General features: G+C 37.7%; 1 pseudogene; it reads left to right on the plus strand.

The window, feature by feature from the left end:
- Positions 1-5,266: 5,266 nt before the first annotated feature.
- Positions 5,267-5,650, plus strand: LOC143861292 (putative LRR receptor-like serine/threonine-protein kinase At3g47570 pseudogene; annotated as a pseudogene).
- Positions 5,651-14,820: the final 9,170 nt, after the last annotated feature.

A 14,820-nucleotide genomic window follows, 5' to 3' on the forward strand; every position in this document is an offset into this window, starting at 1 on the left:
TTTCTAGTCGAGGGAATTTGGATCAGTTAACTTATTTTCATCTAGGATCTTAGCTAATGGGTTGAATGAATCTATGATATCTACGCGCAAAGGAAAAAGGCATAATTAGCAAAACTACTATTTTAGTTAATTTCATGACATATCACAATGGAACCGCCCATTGCACGTCTCATTCACGGGCTCCTCAACCTCGTGAATCAAGAGAAATGTATAATTTCGCCAATGGACATCGAAAACTTTTTCAACAACTTTGAATAAGCGGATTCATCTAATCCTATGAGATCAAATTTATGTTCAGCCTCCAAGCATTGCAGTATGTATATCTTTTGGGCGTCAATACCCTTTGCTTGGTTAAGTTATACCCACTGCCTTCAAAAACTATACAAATCTACAATGGCTTCTGCTTTGGCATGTGACCAATATATCATGCATATTTTCCTTATCCTAGTAGGAACATAACGGTTACTCTAGTTAAGAAACAGGATCGGCTTCTGCTTTGGCATGTGACCATCTTATTTCCTAGACTAGCCAATGGTTAGATGGGTATGGAAGGCCACGAGGTCTTGTCCTTTCGACTTGACTCCGTTTATCAACTTAATATTATTAAGAGGGTTATTTAATGTGAGAGTAATAATTATCTTTATGCAACCATTCCATGAATATAAAACATATATAGTAAACCAAACCATGCCATTCATCACTTGAAAAGCAAACAAACAAACCATGGAAATAATCACACACCATCCATGAAAACCCAATTTAGCATCTTGGATCATAGGGATTCTCTCACTAACCTTATTTGAATAAGAAAATCTCTACAACATCATCTTGTCAAATTGAGGGTGAATTATGGGCAACTTTGTGCAACGGCACAAGAGGAACTTCGCTGGCCTCAAAGCGAATTCCCAAAGGAGTGTGCAACTTTGTGCAACGGCACAAGAGGAACTTCGCTGGCCTCAAAGCGAATTCTCAAAGGAGTGTTATCAGATTTGACTCATTATATGAAGCACAATAACATCAGCAAGTGTGTCCCTTTTTTGTTGGATCGAATCTGCCTCCATCTGCTAGTCAATCTGGAGCATTGCCATGCCGCAATATCCATGATCCATCGATTGAGCACCAAGAGAATGATCTCATCTTCAAATGGACTTGGACAAATAAATATAAACTACCCTAGTGTCCTACACTAGCCTGGGTAATCTATACATCATTATGAATCTCCATGGGAAACCAGTCGTCCGCCCAACTGCCCAGAGAGAGTAATTAAAAACTGAAATAATTATATTATATTGCGGACTTTAATATTACAAACCATGAAATAAATCATCATATCATCATATCATAACATTCATATAAAAACTAGGCATCTCATGCATGAAGTGAGGTTCATTCTCCTTTTTGCCCATCTTTCACCAATAACAATCAATTCGCACAAATATCGGGTTAATTCAATTTTGAATAATACACAACCATTCTGATTTTACTTAGAAACACTATAAAACACTTTGATATGATTTAATAAATCAGTGTCCAAAATTTTGAGCTATAACAAGATCGTTTGATTTGTGAAAAACAAAAATTGCTCCATATTGGGAACACATTCCGGATATCATGACCTCTCGAGTAACTTTGAGTGAGATATAGTTACTCGAATGCTTTCTCAAGGATCTGATCATGCTACATACACCTCAAGACATTGTTTGAAAATTTTATACCTGGATTATAGGCTTTTCAAATCGTTTTGGGGTGGAGAAATAAAAACCCAAATCAATTTTCGGAATTAATTTTCTGAATTCCAGCAACTTGTACCAATCTTTGAAAAAGCATATCTCCTAAACCGCTTGTCGGATTTCGATGATTCTTAATGCGTTGGACTCGTATTCGAGTGTAATTTCCAACCATGTAAAAAGATCAGTCCAGAAATCCACTGTTTAGTTCAGTTTTTCTGGTTTTTAATAAACAGTCCTATGTTTATTAAAAACACACAAAGACTAGAAAACTCGGATAGCCAGGATAAATGTCCGGACTCACAGCGGATTACCGCATTATCTATATTTGGCTCGTTATCCTTCTAATCTATTCCCTAGTTTGCTCTGATACCACTTGTTAGAAAGGTTGGAAAAATCCTGAGCAAAATTGCTACACGTAGCAGAAAATTAAACCGTGTAGAACAAAAATTTTGCTATAAACCAGGATTCCTAGGGACTAATTGATTTTGTAGTGATTTAATAAACATAAATATAAATTCCTTATTTTGCTGATGAGAAGAAAAATATCCGCGTGATCTACTCCTCGAAAATCCGCCAACGATCTAATCGAGGCGAAACTGCAAGTTGAACCAATGTATTCCTTTCGTGCATAAAGGATCTTGTAAACAACTCTTTGTTTACTTTATACTCTGATCTAAATCAGATTATAATATGAGAATATGTGTTTAGTTTGATGGAGCTTGGTTGGATGCTTGTTTTCTTGTTAGAAAAGACAAAACTAGTTGATGGAATTGAAGAAGAAGAGAAAGACTTTGGAGTGTTTCTACCAATATCCAACATGTGGAATTATGGAAGATTTGTTGAAAACTCTATTTCTTTGTCTTGTATTTATAGAGTTCTCAATTTCCATATACACAATCCAAAGTTTCTAGAGAATTCTTAAAAATAATGGAAACCAGCCACAATTGGAAGCTCTGATTTGGAAACAAGCTAGTTTGCTTTTTTAAAATAGAAAGAAAACAATGTGGGAAATGTTTTTAGAAATTCTTGGACTTTTAGAAATTCCTAAATTGAGTTTTTCAAAGTAAAAAATGTGGGTTGCTTTATTGGATAAAAACAATCCCTAAAATATCTCTTACACTCTTTCCTTTTTCTACATTCACGTTATAATGTTGTAGGTCAAATTTCGACCTCATTTTTTGACAAGTAAATAGCCGAATTAGAAAAAATCATAAACTACAAAGTTGTAGATCTTTCAAAGTTTTTCGAAACAAGTACTTAGAAATTAATTTTGGCCAAGAGATGAGTAAGTTATGACTGGTTTAGTACAACCAGTCTATAAGCTAAACTTACAATTGTTTATTTAATTTTTTTAATTAAATAAATATATTTCCTACCATCCAATGGGATAAAAGCTCTATCCATATTTTTCTATAATTCCAAAAATAACATTTATGGTTAATACTTAACCATTTTGGTATTCCCAATATATCCCATAGTGCAAATACATTATATACATTGTGTATATCTTTTCAATGCATCCAATGCCACGAAACTAGTTTGTATATGCAACTAAAAAATGCGGGACCTCTATTTAATAGATTATAATAGGTCAATTGAGTAGTGAGTGGGATCGTAGCAGGGACTTAATGGTAGATCCTGCAGAACCCATAAATGGGCCCCACTGTGATTATTGCTCTGTAGCCAATGCTACAATTGCATTGAGTCAGTAGCCTCCATCGAGACGTAACCCTGAAGATAATCGTCAAATCACCATACTCCTAATCACATCAAATGTGCAAGTCCTTTCTCCAAGTCCACGTCTACCGAGTTGAGTCCTACGAGGAGTGGACATTAACTACCCCCTGGGCTCACTCATGGTATACCTTCCAGTCAAGCAGTGTCGACCTGCAAATGCATTTGCTAAAATCATTTCAAAACTTATTTTGTGAAAACCTTTTGATAAACATTTTATCAAATCCACCTTGCCAGGTATTTTTCTAGGCCTACTGCTCTGACCAAAACCGTAAATGTTATCCTATTAAATAGGCGAAGAGTTCCATGTCGGGCATCACTATTGACCTCGAAGGTTTGTCCAACACTCCAATACTACCCTCTGGTGACTCCAAGAGAATCACAGTTAGATAGACCAAAAATGGGAGACTCGCCAACAGACCAATATGACCCCTCAGGTCAAAGGACATGTAAAGGGTCATGTCTGGTAGAATAGTTCAATTATCTCATATCCACAAGCTATTCTAATGTGATCATGTTCAGTACACAATCTCATTGCCGTACCCATTCTATCTTGCTTGGGGTCCACTACCCGAGTGATTGAGATAAGTAACTCCACATCTCGTGCATGTTGGCAAGATAGATGCTAGTTGTATAGAGGAGGAGGTGTCCAACCTCAACCCCAACTAGGAACTATTAAGGTCTGCAAATAGCCAAAATCTCATATCTCCTTACTCCCTAGGATCTATGAATCCATGAGCATGGGTTTCCTACTTTGCTACCTAAGGACATATACGTGTCAATGATAAGTAATATATCACACATATTTAGCTTTTAGTACCCATAATTTGTCATGAAAAGAAACTTTTATTGATTATAATGCGAAATACACTGGGTTATAAGGCACCTACTCTAATAAGGTCGACCGAGATACCCTAGGTTGATTGAGCACTCCTGAATTCTTTCATGGGCACTATTCCTGTTGGAGTTGGAAAGCTTAATAAGCTAATTGTACTAGCCATAGACAAAAACAATATTTTTGGGCAAATTCCATCTTCCCTTGGAAACATAATTCAATTGTCTCATCTCTATTTATCTGTAAACAACGTTAGGGAAGCATTACTTCAAGTTTTAGAAAGTTTGGACATCTGGAAAATTTGTTCCTTCGCGAAAATAACCTTGGTGGCACCATACCTATATAGAAATTCTTACACATTCTTCGCTATCAATGTATCTCTCCTTATCCCATAATTCTTTCACTGGTCCCTAGCCCCAGAAGTTGAAAACATGAAACACTTTGGGAGATTGTTCTTTCTTACAACAATTTATCTGCTAAAATTCGTATCACGTTAGGCAACTGTCTTAGTTTGGAATTCCTGTATATGGATCATAATTTTCTTCATGGAACCATTCCTTCATCATTGAGAACTTTGAGAGCTATTCGTGGACTTGATCTTTCACAAAACAATTTGTTTGGGCATATTCCGAAATATTTGGAGAAGTTTCCTTTACTTGAGTATTTAAATCTGTCTTTTTAATGATCTTGAGGGCAAAGTGCAAAAAGAAGGTATCTTCCGAAATGTAAGTGCAATTTCAGTCGAAGGTAACAACAAGCTTTGTGGGGGCATCTTAGAATTTCAGTGTCCTGCAAGCCCTATAAAGTTCACAAGAAACATGGAAGGACTCATTCTCTAAGGATAATAATTTCAGTTATGAATTTGGTTTTATGCCTAATATTCTCAAGTTTCTTTGGATTCTTTTATTGGATAAAAAATTCAAGAAAAACACCTTCTGCTACGTCTCCCTTGGAGGATGAAAGTTTAATGGTTTCTTATGCCGAGCTTCTTAGAGCAACTAATGGTTTCTCTTTGGACAATTTGATTGGTACCGAAAGTTATGGTTCTGTATATAAAGGCATTTTAGACCACAACAAAACAATCGTACTTAAGGTATTCAACCTTCAACAACATGGAGCTTCTAAAAGCTTCAATGTTGAATGTGAAGCCCTAAGAAACATCCGACATCGAACTCTCATTAAGGTCTTAACTTCTTACTCGGGTGTTGATTTCCAAGGAAATGACTTTAAAGCATTAGTTTTCGAGTACGCACCTAATGGGAGCCTAGAGAAGTGGTTGCATCAAAGTGAAGATGGGCAATATCTTCTTACTCGGGTGTTGATTTCCAAGGAAATGACTTTAAAGCATTAGTTTTCGAGTACGCACCTAATGGGAGCCTAGAGAAGTGGTTGCATCAAAGTGAAGATGGGCAATATCTATCGACATGTGGCTTCTACATTGGACTATCTTCATCATCATGGACAAATACCAGTGGTTCATCGTGATTTAAAACTAGGCAATGTTCTTCCTGATGATGACATGAATGCCCATGTGGATGACTTTGGGTTATCAAGGTATCTCTCCTAATCCTATAATTCTTTCACGGGTCCCTAGCCCTAGAAGTTGAAAACTTGAAACAAGTTGGGAGATTGTTCCTTTCTTACAACAATTTATCCGGTGAAATTCCAATCACGATAGGCTGTTGTTTTAGTTTGGAATTCTCGTATATGGATCATAATTTTCTTCATGGAACCATTCCTTCATCATTGAGCACTTTGAGAGTAATGTGTAAACTTGATCTTTCACAGAACAATTTGTTTGGGCAGATTCTGAAATATTTGGAGAAGTTTTTTTTACTCGAGTATTTAAATCCGTCTTTTAATGATCTCGAGGGAAAAGTGCAAAAAGAAGGTATCTTCCAAAATGTAAGTGCAATTGCAGTCCAAGGTAACAACAAGCTTTGTGGGGGCATCTTAGAATTCCAGTGTCCTGCATGCCCTATAAAAGTTCACAAGAAAAGTGGAAGAACTCATCCTCTAAGGATAATAATTTCAGTTATGAGTTTGGTTTTATGCCTAATTATATTCTCAAGTTTCTTTGGATTCTTTTATTGGATAAAAAATTTAAGAAAAAAACCTTCTGCTGTTGTAGCGTTTGCCCCTACAAATTTTATGATTTAATCTCCGTTGGTGTTTTTGAAATGATTTGAAATTCTTTTTAGTTTGGACATCAAATCAAGATCTTCATCAGAAATTAATCTGATGAAAAATATAGAGTCGTCACCTAGGATAGGGCCTAGGTTCCTTTTATTAACTCTGTAGAAGGCTTTGGCTTCACTAAGATTCTAGGTCGTACTAGTTACGCGAGTGGAAGGTGTTAGGCACCACTCCCGCCCAGAAAATCTTGGTCTTAAGAATCAGATCTTGCAAAAGAATTCGAAGACTTCACTAGTTTGGTATTTGTTCCGAAATTTCGCATGAAACTATAGTTCTTCTGTAATTTCATACAGAATGAATCATTAATTTCATATGGAAATTCCAATTAAGTTTGAATGTTAGGAATTTCCTGAGAGTACTGACCTTTCGTACTTTTTTCTTTTGAATTTTCATACGAGTATTTTTATACGAAAATAAATTGAAAATTCATATGAAATTCTAGTTCTTCGAGAATTCTTGCTTGATTTTGAGATCCAAACTCTAGTGATGTTAGAGGACTTATTAGAAACCTAACTCTAATGGATTCTCTACTGGATCCCTTTAGAATTCAAATCATATTGAATTCCATGGAGGATACTTGAGAATTATGCAAAGATTATTCCTAGTTCACGGATTCTCTTTGAATTTCAATAGGATTTGAGTTCTAAGACCTTATTCTTGAAATCCTAACATAGATCTAAGACATTTGAGGTAAAAACCTAGAGAATTACACAACCCTAATTCTCTAGATCTTCACCTAGATCTAGATTGTTTACAATTTGAAATTCAAATGAAATGAAATAAAAACCTGTCATGATTAGAAAGAACGAAGAAATTGGTGGAGCTTTGACGAGAATTCCGACAGCGCTCCGACTCCTCAATCAATCTTCACGGACAATTCGGCAAAAAATTCAAGAAAGGAGATCGGACAAGGCTTTTAGAACCATAGTCCTCTTTGAAATTCTTCTGGTGAATTCTCTAATCAGATTCCGGTGAGCTTTGGCAAGAGTTACTCCTTTGGGAAAATTTGTAGGGAAAATTTGGAGGGAAGGATTTTGGGAGGGAATATCCACCCAAAATTTTAGCAAAAATTTCCAACCTCTAATTTTTCTAAAACTGGGGCCTATTTATAGGCATAAATGGGGGGGGGGGGAATTCCCACACAAATTTTGAAAAGTGGTTACAAATCTAAATTTCGTACAATTGGAATTTTGTACACAAATTTCGTATGTTTTGGGAGCATACAAATGCAAATTTCGCACAAAATCAAATTTCACCGAACTTCTAGAAGTTTGTACATTTCTAAACTCAACTCAACTCAACTCAACAAAGCCTTTGTCCCAAACTAGTTGGGGTCGGCTAAATGAATCCTTTAGAAAACATTCATGAAGAAAGTGAAAGGAATCTGCCCTGCTCTAATCCCGGCTCTAGTTGGGTTCTTCTATGTGGATCATTTTCTTCCATTATATCCTATCCAAGGTCATGTTCTTTGTTACTTTCCTAGTTTCTCCTCACTGTTTCTACCCAAGTTGTTTTCGGTCTGCCCCTACATCTCTATACTCCATCAATTTGGCACGAGTCGCCTCTTCTCACTGGAGCATCCAAAGGCCTACGTTGGATATGTCCAAACCATTTTAAGCGATGCTCTCTCATCTTCTCCCCAATTGGTGTCACCCCCAATTTTTTACGAATGTCTTCATTTTTAATTCTATCTAACCTTGTGTGGCCGCACATCCATCGAAGCATTCGCATCTCCGCTACACTCATCTTATGCACATGCTACTTCTTGGTGGCCCAACATTCTGAGCCGTACAACATGGCTGGCCTCACAGCTGTCTTATAAAACTTCCCTTCAACTTGGTAAGGAAAGTTTCTAAAATATACGAAATTAAATTCATACGTATTTATACATACGGAATTAGTTTCGTACACCTAGGGATGCACGAAAATTCAGCAAAGGTTCAACTGGGCTCATAAACTGGCTAGCTTTCTGCTGTTTCGCTAGTTTTTAGGCCCGATCTCAGGGATCTCAGATATACAAGCTTGGGGTTATGGTTGCAAATTGATTAGGTCAAACTTTATGCTGGGTTTGGGTGATGTTTGGGATCAAGCAAAGGTTTTGTGCAAGGATTCTCTCACTCTTTATATCTATAATAGATCATGGTTCTATTGTCCAAGGAATGCCAAAACTCCGCAGTTCTCATGCTGGAGATACTATACCATAAGGAAAAGCATTAATTCTCCTAGCACAAATTCATCATTAGAATCATCATCGCACCAAAAAACTATCATGAGTCCGAACTTGAAAAAATGGGGTGTCTACAGCTGCATCTCCCTTGGAGGATAGAAGTTTAATGGTTTCTTCTGCTAAGCTTCTTAGATCAACTAATGGTTTCTCTTTGGACGATTTGGTTGGTACCGGAAGTTATGGTTCCGTATGTAAAGGAATTTTAGACCATAACAAAACAATCACAGTTAAGGTATTCAACCTTCAACAACATGGAGCTTCTAAAAGCTTCAATGTTGAATGTGATGCCCTAAGAAACATCCGACAGCGAAATCTCATTAAGGTCTTAACTTCTTGCTCGAGTGTTGATTTTCAAGGAAATGATTTTAAAGCATTAGTTTTCAAGTACACGCACAATGGGAGCCTAGAAAAGTGGTTGCATCAAAATGAAGATGGGCAACATCTATCGAGATGTGGCTTCTGCATTGGATTATCTTCATCATCATGGCCAAATACGAGTGGTTCATCGCGATTTAAAACCAGGCAATGTTCTTCTTGATGGTGACATGAGTGCCCATGTGGCTGATTTTTGGGTTAACAAAATTTCTTTTTAAGGACATTGATAATCATTTTGAAAATCAAACCATTTGATATATTGGATATATTCCTCCAGGTAAATGATGTCATCAACTATTTTTATTCCTTAGATATGTCATAAGATTGTTTAAAATTTTTGACAGCTTGGATCCATGATTAAACTTATAAAGTGGTATAATGTAATGTTTCCTTTCTTACAAGGCCAAACTCATTATTTTTGTACTCTTGATTAGCTGTCAAGTCATCTACACATGGGGATGTATATAGGTATGGGATCCTTTTGCCCAAGATGTTCATAGGAAAGAGACCCAGTGATAACGTGTTTATGAATGATCAAAGTCTCTACCAACTTGCTAAGATAACTTTGCCTAATCGAGTGACGGAGATTGCAGATGAAGATTGCAGACCCGCAACTATTCTCAGAAGAAGTTGAATCTATGAACAAAAATAGAATTCATGGTTGCGTGGTCTCAGTGTCTAGAATTGGTGTGTCATGCTGTGCAGAATCGCCAATAGAAAGAATGAAGAAGGAAGATGTTGTCGTGGGAATGCATGTAATCAAAGACATATATCTTGGAACTCGAAAATGACATGATACGAAAGTTCATCTCATCAGTAATTACTCAAATATTAAACAAAATTGGTTGGTTCACCACCAAAGGAATCACTAGAAAATCATTTTTTCTCAAACTCACTCCATGCGATATGCAACTTTCTTGATGGGCGTGGCTTTTTTCAATGTTGATTTGCATAATCTGCAGTTTCTCTCGAGGTTGTTTCCCTCTGTATATGCAAACTTGTATGAAATGCTTTCCTAGTCAAATTAATTGTTCTGTATGGATTTTAGAAGGGATCAAAATCACGGTCAACTGATTTAATGCAGGAATTTCCCTGTTCATTGGGACATCTTGGTGTCACAGCTGCTCCCCAAATTCTACAGCTTACCATCTCCAATTTGGTAGTGTTTGAGGGGCTTGGTCAGCTCTATGTCTTTTAAGATACTCCGAAGCCCATGATGATCAAGTCACTTTTTTCATGAGTAATCAACCGATGGAAAAACAGGAAATTCTGTGGAACATTTTCTTTTCTAAACTTTTCCTGAAAAATCCTAGAACCCAAATAGGCAGTATCAAACTACCTTGAAGATGTAGTTCAAAAAGAAGATGAGAGAGGAGAAAAAAAAGACGAAATAAAGTTGGGATTATTTAGCTTCAAAAATTGCAGTAGTTCTATATTTCTAAAAGACTAGTCACACATATATAGAGAAAATCTATTACCCGAAATCCCAACTTGGTTTCCAAAGAAAACCATGCAAAATAAGTAACGCATCTAACGTTTACATATATAGTATGCATGATGTAACAATTACCTTTTTAGACTCTTGCAATAACGTATGAATTGCTTCCCTAAAGCTTGGCGTGAATTCCAAGAATAGAATTTGGTAAGATCCCATAAAAGTAGTTTCTGCTCTCTCTCTCTCTCTATTTCCATATATATAAACTATCTATCTTTACATAAACTAAGAATGAAGTAATCATTCTATTTTGGAAACAAGTGAGACAAAGATGACTCGGTTTTTGCTGGGCAATAATTCCCATTTTGGAACATGGCAAGTTGCCAAAAAGTCGTATTTTTAATATTAAAAACTTGCCTTTATCACTCTATGCATACACATATATGCTTATATGTATGTATATACATTCCTTTTTTATCATACGATCCATGCAAAGCAATAGACCTTGTCATTATTATATATTAAATAAAACCCCAAAGTTGGCTGGACGTTTATGGATGGGGCCCACCCAATTTGGTTTCATTATTTTATTCACAAATAATGTCATCTTATCATTAGTACAATAAATCCCTAATATTTAATTCCCTTTATGTCCTTAGTTAAAATTTAGCTAATCCAAGTATTTTTATTAAATACTTTAGAGTATACATATTACTCTTATATGTATTTCTTTCCCTCATTTTTCAATGTCATGAACCTAGTTCGCATGTGCAACTCTATAAATGCGGGACCCGTATCCAATGGATACATATGGATCAAACGAGTAGTGAGTGGGATCGTTGCAGGGGTTCAACGGTAGATCTTGCTCCGTAGTCAACGCTACAATCGCATTGAGTCAGTGGCCTCCATCGAGACGTAACTCTGAAGATAACTGTTAAACCATCTTACCCCAAACCACATCCAAAATGTGCAAGTCCCTTCTCCATTCCTCATCTACCGAGTTGAGTCCTCCGGAGGGTGGACTGTGTTTACCCCTGGGCCCACTCTTGGTATACCCTTTAGTTAAGCAGCTTTGACCCGCGAATGCATTCGTAAAACCTTTGATAAACCTTTATCAAATCCACCAGGCCAGGTAAGATCATAGGTCTATTGCTCTTGACAAAAAACTGTAGATGATCCCCAATAATTTGGGCAAAGAATCCCATGTCGGGTATCCTTATTAATCTCGTAGGTTTGTCAAACATTCCAGTATTATCCTTAAGTGATCCCCAGTGGAACCACTGTTAGACAGACCAAGAAAGAAAGACGTGCCCCACAGACTAATATGATCTCTCAGGTCAAAGGACATTAAAGAGTCATGTCTGATAGAATAGCCTTACTATCTCCTAGCCACAGGCTAATCTAATGTGATCATGTTCAGTGCGCGATCCCATCGTCGCACCCACTCTTCTAGTTTAAGGTCAACTACCCGAGTGACTGAGATAACCCACTCCATGACACATGCATGTAGGTTAGATTTGTGTTAGTTGTATACAGGAGAAGATGTCCAATCTTGTCCCCAACTATGAACCTTTAAGGTCTGCAAAGAACAGGAATTCCATATCTCCTTGCTTCCTGAGATCTATGAATCTCTTAGCATGAGATTCCTACTTTGCTACCTAAGGACAAATATGTGTCAATATTACAAGCACATCTCACATATTCAAATAATAATACCCAATATTGCCATGAAAAAAAACTTTATTGATATTCAATCAATTTACACTAGTTTTTAGGGCACTAACTCTAACACCAACAACCATGGGTGAGGTCCACCACCCATGGCTATAAATAGGCACTCTCTCACCCTTGTAAATCACAACAACAAGTGCACAAGTGAAGTGCAGAAACAGAGTGAGAGACTTTGTGAGAGAGAGAAAGAGAGAGTGAGAGAGCAACTGCGTGTGAGGGTACTTGCGATAGTGAGAGGCTATCTAAGAGAGAAATACCCAGGGAGATCTTGAGAGAAGATCATCGGATTCCTGTATTCATCAAAGTATAGTGGATTCGCAGGAGTGCCTCTGCGTGGGGACGTAGCCAAGTTTGGGTAAATCTCGTTAACAAATCCCCGGTGTGATTGTTCTCTTTTCTGTGCATGTTCTATTTATGGTTTCTTTTATTTTACTTTCTGTCTGAGTTTTCTTGTTATCATTGAACCGATGTACTATTCCCTAACAACTGGTATTAGAGCTTTGGTCGGCTAGTAGGGTATCATCGAGCGATTTGGTGACGTTACAATCCAAGGGCAAGCAAGATGGTAGATGATAAAATAAGAATCGAGAAGTTCGATTGACACAATTTCGGATAGTGGAAACTCTAGATCGAAGATTATCTTTATCAAAAAGATCTCTATTAGCCTCTTTTGGGTTTGAAACCTCAAAAGACAGATGTAGATCAGGTGGCAAAATTGGCCTAGAAAATTTTGATCTAAAGGCGCTTGGTGCGATTCTTCTAGGGATGACGAAAATAACGGGGTATCACATCTTGAAACCAAAGACCGCAAAGGAATGGATATTCTCTCGAATATGTATGAGAAGCCCTCGACATACATATTCCTTTGTTCCCTCCCAGATATCTACAACACCGCAGTGCAGGGGATTTCTGTCACCATGGAAGATGATCTGACTCTGGACGATGCAGTGAGCAGCATCATGGATGAAGAGATGGGAAGGAAAGTTTAATGTGCGATAACCCTTCGACTTCTACATCTTCTACGGCACTAGCTGTGGAAAACCGTGGAAGATGCAAGGGCAGAGGACGATTCGGTGGGCGTGGCAGATCTCACTCAAGGAGAAAAAATGAGGCAGCAAAAGATGGGTGTTGGCATTGTCATAAGACTGGGGGCCGAAGGCATCAGTGTGAGGCCTACAAGAAGAAGCAGGAAGAAAGCCAAGGGGCTAACGTGGTTAGCAGCAAACCTTTGCTAGAAAATATGTGTTTATCTGCAGAGGTTAATTTGGCAGTGAATCAATGGTTCGTGGATTCGGGCGCTTCTTTCCATTGCACCTCACGAAGAGATGTGTTTCATGCAGAGACTTCGGGCAAGTGGTCGTGGGAATGGTCATAAGTGCCCTATTGTTGGTAAAGGAACTGTGACGGTGAAAGTTCATGGTGGAGGACACCTTGTTCTGCATGAAGCTAGGCACATCCCAAAGTTAGAGAAAAATCTGATCTCAACCAGCAATGCTTGATCAAGAAGGTTTCATAACAACCTTTTTGGATACGGAGTGTGGAAGATAACTTCTAGATCAAGAGTGGTAGCAGCAAAGGGAATGCATACGGGAACGCTTTACCTTCTCAACAAGCGGTGATATAGTAGGTCCAGATCCCATGTCAAACAGATATCCCATCCACAAGATTGATGCATCCAAAAAATCAATGGTACAGAGAAACAAGTGTGGATATCATTTCCCTACATTTAGTTCCAATTTGGTGCGCAACTTCCTTGTGAATGCAAACCAAGAAGGGGGGAACTTGATAACTCAATTGGGCTTTGCTTGATGACCTATGGGCCGGGGCTGGGCCTACTGGAATGTTACTAGAATTTCTCATTGCCATTAATTTCATAGAATCTATATATAGTTAGGCACTTTCCTAACAGCCCATTTGAGGCCACGTGTTCCACGTGGACATGATCATATCCATTCATCCAACCGGCAACCATAAATCTGGTCAAATGCCGAGAAAACTCTGATCAGAAGATCCTAGGCCCTTTATCTCATGTTGTTCTACAAGATCAACAGTTTTGATTGCATACACATGTAGTTCGACGAATCCTGCACATCCATTTGAAGGCCTTTTGGAGATTACAAATAGACAACTGGGAAAAAATTAAGCAGAAATCCACATTCAATGAATAAAAGTAGTCTGAATAGACCATTAGAATCTCCAATCAGTGCAGGACATACCAGAAAAGTGCCTCAGGTCACATACAGCTGCCATGTCTGCTGTATTACTCACATTCATAGTGGGAAGGGGGAAAAAAAATCTTCACTGCATGTTGTCCCTCTTGAAAAATTTCATTTTGTTTACACTTAAAAGAGTCTCTGTTAGGTATTGGGATTCAACCTCCAACCTCAAGTTGAAGAACAGAGCCTCAACCAATTGAGCTAGATGCCAACCCAAATTTGACATTACTAGGAAGAACAAGACAAGTCTGTAGATGAATATGCATGCATGATAGGATTCATTTAAGTTCATGCTCTCGCAAATGCCTAGAGTGATTCTATTTATCTTTTTTGAATGAATT

The sequence above is a fragment of the Tasmannia lanceolata genome, unplaced genomic scaffold, assembly GCF_043159265.1.
Source record: "Tasmannia lanceolata isolate RefF3 unplaced genomic scaffold, GAP_Taslan_0.1 ptg000037l, whole genome shotgun sequence".
NCBI classification, from domain to species: Eukaryota; Viridiplantae; Streptophyta; class Magnoliopsida; order Canellales; family Winteraceae; genus Tasmannia; species Tasmannia lanceolata.